We start from the raw sequence: 11,609 nt of genomic DNA on the forward strand, positions 1-11,609 counted from the left end.
TTTTCCATTTTTTTCAGACCTGGATGGACTTAGGCTGGGTTCACACTATTGCAAATTGGGTGTGGGTTTCACCGCATCCAATTTGCATAGCTGGAGATTGTGACCCGCTCTCTATGGAGCCGGTTCACACATCTCCGCAGCGGCTCCGCAGTGCGAATTGCACAGGGGCCCTGTGCGTCTTTTGGTTTGTTTCAGGTCTGAATTCAACCCAAAATTCGGGCTGAAATCAGACCTGATACGGTGAATGGAGACGCACAGGACCCCTGCTGTGAGTAGGGTTGCCACCTCATCCCTTTAAACCCGAACACATATTAATTACAGAGGTTCTCTGGCTGATTAAGGTGGTAATTAAACTCACTTGGTGCCTTATCTGCATTTATTAGCCTCAGAACCTGTCTAATTCAAAGGTGTTCGGGTTGAAAAGGATAAGGTGGCAACTCTAGCTGTGAGCCACTGCATTCTATAGTGTGAACTCAGCCTCAAAGGTAGTCAGATAAAAATTAATTCAAGTTCATTTTGACAGTGGACCGGTAAGCCAGTTCTGACAATGGGGGCACAGGGTGGGCATAGTCAGGGACTCTTGATAAGCACCTGTCACTATCTCTTAGTTCTATTAATCCCCTCCACACTGAAAGGTTACGGCGGTTGGGTGGGGTGGGGCATCAAAGGAGGAAAATTACAGGGAAAGGAGAACACTGCAGCATAATGGACACATCTCAATGAAGGTACTGTAGATAATATCCCTTGTGCTGATTTTTTATTTTTTGTTTAAGGTAAACTTAGGCTTTACTTTGTCTCAATGATATTTCCTTTCAAGTGTGGGTAATTTGATATAATTTGCTATAATCCACAGTGGAATGCACTGCAGCTTTAATCGAGAGGGCACGGCCCATGTCACAAGAAAGACATTCCACCTCTATTTTGTCTTTTCATTTTAGATTTAACAGATTGCTATGTAAATCTTACTGAGCCACAAAAGTGTGACAAATGTACAATAATCTCTTGCTGAACAGAAATATTTTGGCACAGCATTTGTTAAAGTGTGGGAACTGTTTAACAGAATGGGTAATTGGCGGAATGATCTAACAGGCAGAAGCAAAAATGCAAAAGAGGATCAGGATGGCAAAAAATGAACAATGAAGAATAATGAAAGACGCACAAACAAGGACTCTTCACAGCAATGCCTCTGTGATTGACTCCGTATAACATACTGAGGTGCCGACATCGCTGGATTCCAGGACAGGTAAGTGTCCTAGTATTAAAAGTCAGCATCTACATCACAGGTGTCAAACACAAGGCCTGCAGGACGAAACCGGCCCTCCAGGCCATTTCATGTGGCCCTCGCACCTCTCCTGCAGCTGCAGGAGAGCTCCAGCCCTCCTCTGGTCCTCCTCCAGACCCCTACTTTCTGCTTTCAAGCAATGCAGCTTCTTCCCAGCAGCAGCATAAGGAAAGGGGGGTGCACTGTGATGTAAGGGAGAGTGGGGGACTCAACTTCTGATGGTGGGGTAGCTCTTGACATCTAATGTAAGGGGAAGGAATGCGCTGGACATCTAATCTTACAGATACAACCGGCCCTTTTGAGAACAATCATAATGCTGATAAGGCCCAAGATGAAATTGAGTTTGACACCCCTGATCTACATTATGTGTAGCTGCTGACTTTTAATTTTTTCGCTTTGGCGGGCAGACCTCCTCTTTATTGGCACTCCAAAAGCAGTGCGATTTTTGCCGTGATTGACAAGCGACAAAACGCGCTACAATCGCGGCAAAATTCACAACACTAAACGCTCCTGGCTCTGTGCCAAGATTTGGTACATGAACTTCCTTGGAGCATTTTTGGAGTGGAGGGAGGTCAATTCAAATGAATGCTGCTGCTCCAAAATTGCTCCACTAAAAAATACAGAAACGCTAAAAAAAATTGCGCTGCAGCAACTGGCGCTGCGCTACGCTCAGATGTGAATAGAGCTTTATGCATTCACATACCTCCTTATCCCCAGTCTATCTGAACAGTATGGTTACCTGCTGACTGGACACCATCGACAGGATGCTTAACCTCCCTGGCGGTATGATTATTTCGGATTTTAGGTGCTGAAAGCGGTACAATTATTTTGCATGGAAATTTGGCGTTTTATATTGTAGGCCTGTAATTCTTAACAATAACACACTTAAATCTGTCCAAACAAGAGTCTAGTAGATATCCTGGGTATGATGAAGTTTGAAACACAAAAACATAAATTATAATATAATAAATAAATATAAATAATTAAAAAAAATAATAATATAATAATAATAAAATAAATTTCCCCACGATTCACTATCGCTCAATTCTGCAAGTGTTCTAATTTACTATCGCTGTTTTCTAGCTGATTTAAAGCCACTTTTGACATAAAGGGACACTTTTTGGTTGCTATGGACAATCTCCAGTTTCCAGGCAGAAAGAACAGTATATATCATATAAAACTGCATGCAGTGCATGGGCCAAAGCACTGGGGACAAAAGGGATGTGAAATAATTTCATACAGTACGGTAATCTGTAAGATTACCGTACTGTATGTGTTATGATTTGTAATTTTTTTTTAATTTGCCACCAGGCTACGCCCCCGTGCGTCGCGCCGCTCGCAGGGAACGGAGCCTGGCACGGAGAGACTTCGGAGGAGACAGAGCCCACGGACACTGCGGGGGACATCGCAGGATCCTGGGGACAAGTTAAGTAACGCCGCACAAGGATCCTGCAATGTAATCCCAAGTGTGGCTCGGGGTTACTGCTAATGGGCCTGAAATTTAACCCCGAGCCACACTCGGGATTACCGTCAGGGAGGCTACAGTGGTTGTAAAGTCAGGTTTTTTTATCTTAAAGCGGAGTTCCACCCACTTTTGAAAGGTGGTCTAAAGAATTAAAGACCACCCCTTGTTTTTTGGATATAATTTTTTTTTTTCTAAAGTACCTTCTTTAGAAGTACAAAGTGTACTTCCGTTCCAGCCGGGCCGCAGCGCAGGACGTTAGGTCCTCTTGTGCGGCGAGCCCTGTCTTCTGGGACCTGTGTGTGTCCCTGTCAGGGCTGGGCTCAGCCCTTTCTTTTCAAAGGCTGCTCAGCTGTCGGCTAATTGCCAGCTCCTTTCTCTCCACAGTGACTCACCTGTTGATGATATCCTGCTTGTCAGTCCTGCCTACTTAGGCCGTCCAGCCCAGATGATCTCTGCCTTCACCTCGGTCACATCTCTAGAGACACTCTTCTGTGTTCCTGTTAAAGACTTGCTTGGCTGACATTCCTTCTGGCTCCAGATCCTGCTTGCTGTTCTACTAAGCTCATCTCTGGCTCTCTGGCGTTTTGGCTTGTCTGACTATCCGTTGCGGTTCCTGAACTCTGGCTATGTTTTGACTACGTTTACTCTGTTTACCTTTTTATTATTATTATTAAACAAGTGTGATTTGACTGTACTTCTGTCTCAGTTGGATTCATGGTTTTTGACAGTCCTAGAAGACAAGCTGGCCATTGACAAAGCGCTGCGTGACCCGCGCTTGCGCAGCAGGAAACTGGCTCTGGATTCACAAGGCTTCACTGCCGGTTTCCCTTAGTTAGAATGGTGGCGCCTGCACCGACATCGTGGGCTCCCTGGACAGGTAAGTGTCCTTATTTAAAGTCAGCAGCTACAGTGTTTGTAGCTCCTGACTTTTAAAAAAAAATGTTTGTGGCTGGAACTCCGCTTTAATGCATTCTATGCATTAAGATAATGAACCTTCAGTGTGCAGCAGCCCCCCTAACACTTACCTGAGCCCATCTTGATCCAGCAATATTGCCCGGGACTCTCCCTCATCATTGGCTGAGACAGCAGCATGGTATGGCAACATTGGCTCTTGCGGCTGTCATTCAAAGTCAGTGAGCCAATAAGGAGAGAAAGAGGGCGGGGCCGAACCGCGGCTCCCTGTCTGAATGAACACACAGAGCGGCGGCTCAACTCGGGTGCCCCCATAGCAAGTTACTTGCTGTGGGTGCACCCAGCAGGAGGGAAGAGCCTGGAGCGCCAGCGAGGGGGCCCGAGAAGAGAAGAATCGGGGGTCCTCTGTGCAAAACCACTGCACAGAATAGGTAAGTACGACATGTTTGTTATATTTAAAGGAAAAAAACTGAGACTTTAGTATCACTTTAACTCTTCAAAAGACACAGAAGTTGAATCTAACACATTTTTACTTTAGCTAACTGCAATACAGAGGATGTTTATCAAGTCTTTTGAAGACAATGAGTTTTCTAAGCCCTTTCTCTGTAAATAACTAACACTGAGAGAACATGGAACACGTAGGGAGGGACTCCAAAGACATGCTGGTAGGTTAATTGGATCCTGTCTAAATTGGCCCTAGTATAGGTATGAATGTGAGTTAGGGACCTTAGATTGTAAGCTCCTTGAGGGTATAGGGACTGATGTGAATGTATAATATATATATATGTAAAGCGCTGCGTAAATTGACGGCGCTATATAAGTACCTGAAATAAATAAATAAATAAATCATATAGGACTAAACTAACTAGCCCTAAACAGGAGGGGGGAAAAAAGAGGAAGATAATAAAATCATATTTGTAAGCAAGTTGCAGTGGCCCAAACCACCACTAGATGTCAGCATACTACTAAACAATAACCTAAAGCAGTTCAAAAGAAGACATACTAAATGAATGAACGTGGAGCACAACAGGATCCAAGGACAAAGGGCCTTTCCACTGGAACTGCAGTACTCTGGTAGCGATTGGAGAGGGGCTCCCCAATGTAGCTGGGTCTTCTGGAGAAGCTACTCTAGCCCAGTTATCAATTCTTCCATTTCTGCCATACGATCTTTTTGTTGCAACCAGTCCTTCATGTCTGGCACATTAGTAATTTTTCAAACTCTTGGTATGACTGTTTTTGCAGCATTAAGTAATGGAATGGAAGGGAGCGTTTATATGTAGGAGATGGCATGGTTGCATGGTGTAGTAGAAATAAAGCCAGATAGAAAGGAAGTTCGTGGCCAAATATGTTTTCAGTCAACCAGTGTACAAGGAACCAGAATGGCTGGATCTATGGACAGGTCCACCAGATGTGGTTCATAGTACCTTTATCTTTGGAACATCTCCTGCAGGTATCGGAAATGCCTCATGAGATTTTATGCAACAATTCTGGTGTGTAGTACTATCTGCTACAAAGTTTATAAATAGTTTCTTGTATATCGACATTGATGGAGGCCTTTAGAAGGATCATCTTCATTTGTCACCAGTCATCCTCTGATAGAGCTAAATCGAGGTCTATGTTTCAGGCCGCTGCTGCTTTAGTCTTTATTGGGTGTGTGATTTTTCAAATAGGCTAGAGCAGTGGTTCTCAACCCTGTCCTCAAGTACCCCTAACAGGCCATGTTTGCAGGTTTTCCTTTATCTTGCACAGGTGCTTTAAATCAGAGTCAATGGCTTGGTATTTTGGACAGCTATTTTATCTAAGAGAAATTCCCAAAACATGGCCTGTTGGGGGTACTTGAGGACAGGGTGGAGAACCACTGGGCTAGAATATATCTGGGATATAACGTGCCTAAGAGAGGAGTTGGAGGTGCATAGCTTCTCGAAATCTGAAAGGTGCCTAGTATGGCGCTCAGTGCCGGAACAAGGTCATCTAGGGTTGCCACCTCATCCCTTTAAAACCAAACAAATATCAATTACACAGGTTCTGTGTCAAATTAAGGTGGCAATTAACTCACTTGGTGCCTTATCTGTATTCAATTAACCTCAGAACCTGAGTAATTCATACGTGTTCAGGTTTAAAGGGATGAGGTGGCAACTCTAAGGTCATCCAGCACCCAGAGCAAAGGTGCCGAACTACTCCCCCCCATATACAATTATCCATTTTTTTTACTAGGATATCTGATCTGCTGAAACCTGTTTGTCCACACTTTCTGTCTACATTCACTCCAGCAATGGATGCATGTTTTTTCTTAGGTCTGTTTTTCAGATAATGACAACAGTAGAATATACTTGTGCAAGGTGAGTTGAAATGACCACCATCAGCCTTATGACAAGAGAACATCGCAAGAGCACAGCAGGAAAACAGGACTAGAACTTTGTCTCCCTATGATTGGTGGTACCTGACAAAGGACCTTCATGGTAGGATCACCAAGTATTATTTTAATGAATGCTGCAGATTTAAAAATAGTGAGATTCGAACTTACATGTTAAAATTGATATAAGATTTTCTTTATTGGGGGCGACACATACTTTACTCTATTACCTAAAACTAGCCATAACTTTTATTCTAGCACTAAGTTATCCTGAGAGTAAACGTTTTAATTGTACGTTTTTTAAAATAACTTTTTTGTAACTATAAATAAAAAATAATATTTTACCTTAATGTGACTAGGTCTGGCATAGGAGGGCACAAGGTGTCTGAAATTATTTAATCAGTCATTTCTTGTTTATAGCACTAGATGGCAGCATGTGCAAGAAAAAACTCTTTACTCAATTAGGCCTGATTCACATTTCTCTTTTGCTCATTTTTATAGCACCAACATTTTCCACGGTTGATAGCAGAAAAACAAACCCTCCTGCGCACAAGTGAGTTACCAGGTGGACTAAAAGTTTGTGCTGGAAAATGCTTCAGACCTTGCTGCCCTCAAGGATAGGGAAGTCCTAGTAGTCAGAGAAACAAGAAGAAAAAGAGGGCGCACCAGCCCTTGTGCACTATCCTTAAACATCTTTTTTATTACAAATAAGATAAACATACTACTCACAAACATGTGGAAAAAAGTTCGCAAATACAAATGATCTACAGATGACGACAATTAGATAACTCCATTCCAGATGTTAACACAGGAGATATCAAGGGCCACTGCTGCTGACGCGTTTCAAAGGGATACCTTCTTCCTCAGAGCCTAGCAGTGTTGTCCCCTACAGCTTTCCATATATATATATAGACACATACACACACACACACACACACACACAACAACAATGAGCATTTGGGGAGACTCCTCCCAGAGGGGCCAAAAGGCACCACCCATGTAAGTGGGTGGGTCACAACAAAGGGCAAAAAGCGATTCATACACTTAATACAGTGGATACATAAGGCGAGTATAATAAAACGATAATAGTTTCTGGTTACGGTCCCCTAGTGCATACATAGATATATGTATTGTGGGATATTACTTGCTTTATGTATCCACTGTACTAAGTGTATGAATCGCTAAGTGGGCATTTGTCCTTTGTTGTGACCCAGCCACTTACATGGGTGGCACCTTTTGGCCCCTCTGGGAGGGGTCTCCCCAAATGCTCATTGTTGTGTGTTATATAATGGGAAGCTGTAGGGGACAACACTGCTAGGCTCTGAAGAAGGTATCCCTTCGAAACGCATCAGAAGCAGTGGCCCTTGATATCTCCTGTGTTACCATCTGGAGTCTGTTTGTCAGTTAACTAATTGTCGTCATCTGGAGATAGTTTGTATTTGCAAACTTTTTTCCACAAGTTTGTGAGTAGTATTTTTATCTTATTTTCAATAAAAAAGACATTTAAGGCTCGGTTCACACAGGGGCGACTTGTCAGGCGACCTAGTCGCCTGACAAGTCGCCTCCCGTTCTGTGCTACGGAACCGTTCTAATAGGAGCGACGCAAGTCGCTCCGACTTAGAAAAAGGTTCCTGTACTACTTTGGGGGCGACTTGAGACGACTTGCATAGACTTCTATACAGAAGTCGTTTTGCAAGTCGCCTCGGAAGTCGTTTGCAGGTCGCCTCGCTGAGGCGACCTGCAAGTCGTGCCGCCCCTGTGTGAACCGGCACTAAGGATAATGCACAAGGCTGGTGCGCCCTCTTTTTCTTCTTGTTTCTCTTTTCCACGGCTGAACCTGAGGTTCACTTGGAGTTCATTTACACTCGCAGTTGAGTAGAATTTTTACTACCCTCCAACCACTCCCCCTTAAGCTGTTAAGACAGCCGAAAGGGAGGTACACATGCCAAGGCTATGATGATGTGCTTCAAGGTCTCAGCAATAGTTAAACCCCCCCCCGTCGTGTTTGGCAGGCACTACCACCCATCGAATGTAACCCATTCAGGTAAATGGGGCGCCACAATGGTCTGGCATTTAGGGGTTAAGACAGGTGGTAAGGAAGAAACAGCAGTTGGCTTTTGAGAGGCACAGCAATACTTGACACATGGACTCATTCTTACATGTGGCAGCACTTGCCACCCCTCTGAAAAGCGATATGAGATGGATTGATTTTTAAAGTGCATTTGACAGGTGGTGAGGAGGCAATATGTCACCTCCTTATCACCTGTTTTAACCCAATAAAGGCCGAACCACCACACCTCAAACATGTGCATTGCAAGGTGGTTGCAGATTGGCCCCATGCACTAAAATGGGTCCTGTTCAGTGATGGCACCACCTGTCCAATGTGATATGCAGTTTAATTTTTGCTGATGTCATGAGTGGTTGTGTGCCATTTTGTTAGGTGGGCAGTCAGGGGTGGTAAAACCACGGCTCAGCTGCCTGCTTTTAATGCCTCCCCCTAGCCACCCATGTGAACAAGGCCTTAAATTTGACCTTCACTCCATCTATGAGTGCACATGATCCCCCTCCCCTTTGTAACAGATCTCAGCCCCCACTTCCATAGGCGAGAATGACGTCTCCCCGCCACCCAAAGCCTCCTGGGATACTAACACCACGCATTCCAGGAAGCTTCGGGTCAATCTCCACCACACTCAGCATGTGATGGGGCACAGGGGGCAAGCTCAAAGAACCTGGAAAAGACAGACGACCCCCAATTGATGTCAGAGCAGAAGATGGCGCTGAGGGCCCAGAGTGCTGAGACAGAATAGTGGCATACACTCCCCCCACACTGGGTGAGTATGTTTTTTGAGGCCAACTCCCCTATTAAGTAAAAGGGATGAAAGGAGGGCTCTTTAATAAAAACATGGTTCATAGGTATCAGGCAGTAACAGTACTATAGAGTGTGTTTATATAAAGCAGACCTTTCATTATCTTTACAAGTCTGTTTGAATAAATTCTTGACATATATATATTCATCAGTGGTATAATTTTTTTTTTTTTATATCTGTACTTTTACCATTAAAAACTGGTCTGATTTTGTGCCCCTCACTGCTCTTCACAGTGCTGGTGCTGCAAATTCCTGGCAACCCTAAACATCACAAAACGAACATACAGTGGGTATAGAAAATAATCACCCCTCTTTAAAATAATCACATTTTGTTGCTTTGCAGCCTGAAATGAAGATAGACACAGTTTTTGTTTTATCCAGCCATATTTACTAAGTGCAACTTATAAAATCCAAGTGAAAGATATAACACCAACATGTCAGACAAAAATAAAAAAAGGAGTCGGAAAAAGGATCACGCCCTCCTAAAAATGACTTGTAAACTTAATCAGGTGTAGCTAATCACCTCCTCAATGGCACACAAAGCCATTTGACTTTCAACTGTGATCAGCTGTGGTCATTTTGATTAGCTCAGCATGAAAAGAGCTTTCCTGGAGCATTGCATTCCCTGGTAAAGCGGCAGAAGCAAACAATCGACTATAGGTGGCAAGGCACTGTCACCGGGATCTCCGGGATAAAATTGTGGAAAGGCACAAGTCAGGAGATGGATACAACATTTTTTCAAAGACTTTATCAATGTCCAGAAGCACAGTGTAGTCTATTATTAAGAAGTGGAAGGTATTTGGGACAACATAGACCCTCCCTGGGTCAGAATGTCACTTCAAACTGGATGAAAGAGCCAGGAAGAAACTGGTCAGAGAGGCTAGCAAGAGGCCTACAACAACTTTGAAGCAGTTGCAGGAATTTATGACAAAGAGTGGTCATTGTGTGCATGTGACAACAATATCACAAATTCTCCACAAATGTGGCTTGTATAGGAGGGTTGCAAGAAAAAAGCCACTCCTCAAGAAAGGCCACATGCAGTCACGACTGAGCTTTGCCAAAACACACATTGAAGATGCCATATGGAAAAAGGTGTTATGGTTAGATTAGACTAAAAGTAAATGATTTGGCCTCAACACCAAATGATATGTCTGGCAGAAATCCAATGCAGCTCATCATCCAAGTAACACCATTCCTACAGTAAAGCAATATCCTGTTTTGGGACTGGAGGACAGAAGGAAAAATGTATGGGGCAAAATACCATCAAATTCTTGAGGAAAATCTGCTGTGCCTCTGTCAAAGTTGTCAATGGGAAGATGGTTTACCTTCCAACATGACCATGACCCAAAACACACAGCAAAAATCACCACACAGTGGTTGAAGGAGAAAAATGTGAATGTCCTTGCATGGTCTAGTCAGAGCCCAGACTTAAACCCCATTGAAAATCTGTGGAATGACTTAAAGACTGCAGTCCACAAACGGTCACCGTCATATTTAACTGAAGTTGAGCAGTTCTGCAAAGAAGAGTGGGCAAATATTGCAAAGTTAGTAGAGACATATCCCAACAGACTAAGGCAGTGGTGTCCAAACTATGGCCCTCCAGTTGTTAAGGAACTACAACTCCCATCATGCCTAGTCATGTCTGTGAATGTCAGAGTTTTACAATGCCTCATGGGAAGTGTAGTTCCGCAACAGCTGGAGGGCTGTAGTTTGGACATCCCTGGACTAAGGGCTGTAAGTAAAGCAAAATGTGGTTCAGAAAAATACTGAAAGGGGGGGAGGGGTGATCCTTTTTCCAACTCGGTGATTCTGTTTTTGAATTTTTTTTCTGACATGTTGATGTTATATCTTTCACTTGGATGTTATAAGGGTAAAGACAGCTGGATAAAACAAAAACTGTCTGTCTTAATTTCAGACTGCAAAGCAACAAAATGTGATTAATTTAAAGAGGGGAGGGGGGGAGGGGGGGATTCTTTTCTTTACCCACTGTACTTATCCTTCTCATCTTAAGGGCCCATTCATACTTAGAATACATGTGGATTAACACACAATGCCACAATGCTTGCCAAATGCACCTGTTCATGGGTTGCAGTGCAGTTAATTTTCATTTTGAATGGCTACCCCAACGCATTGTAGAGTGGAGCAAAGCGCACAATGCACACCAGTGTACCACAATGCATATACCATGTGTTCTAGTGCACTGCATTTAGAAAGAAGGATCATGCACATTTTTCATTCATTGTGGTGCGTTGACAGCAACAGATTAGCATTCTCTTGTGACGTGAACACTCTCAAATAATAAAAGTGACCAGCTGTCTTTGACCATTTGCAGATACAATAGTTTCTATTTCTTCCATTTTGTAGACTTTTTAAAGTCATTGTTGTTGACCAAAGAACATGCTGCTTTTTTTTTCTTCACCCTTCCAATCAGCTCCAAATATTGGCAAGTCCTCTATCTGAAATGGCTGCTTAATCACAGGTGTAAAGAGATCCTGATTCTATAAGCGTGTGTGTTCTGACAACCATCAACTGTTCCTTGTAGCAAACTAACCACTCACAGAAATAGTTTTATGTTTGGATAAACTTGAATGGGTTATCCCAGTCCATGACACGTTATCCACGAGTCGTTAGGAAGTCATTTGTTTCCTGATTTGTTCACCCAGCCTGCTATTTATTGGACTACTCTGCATATTCTTTCTTATCTGCTCTAAAAGCTTTACAAATCCCAGCA

This window comes from Aquarana catesbeiana, linkage group LG11 (genome assembly GCF_042186555.1).
Source record: "Aquarana catesbeiana isolate 2022-GZ linkage group LG11, ASM4218655v1, whole genome shotgun sequence".
In the NCBI taxonomy this organism is placed as follows: Eukaryota; Metazoa; Chordata; class Amphibia; order Anura; family Ranidae; genus Aquarana; species Aquarana catesbeiana.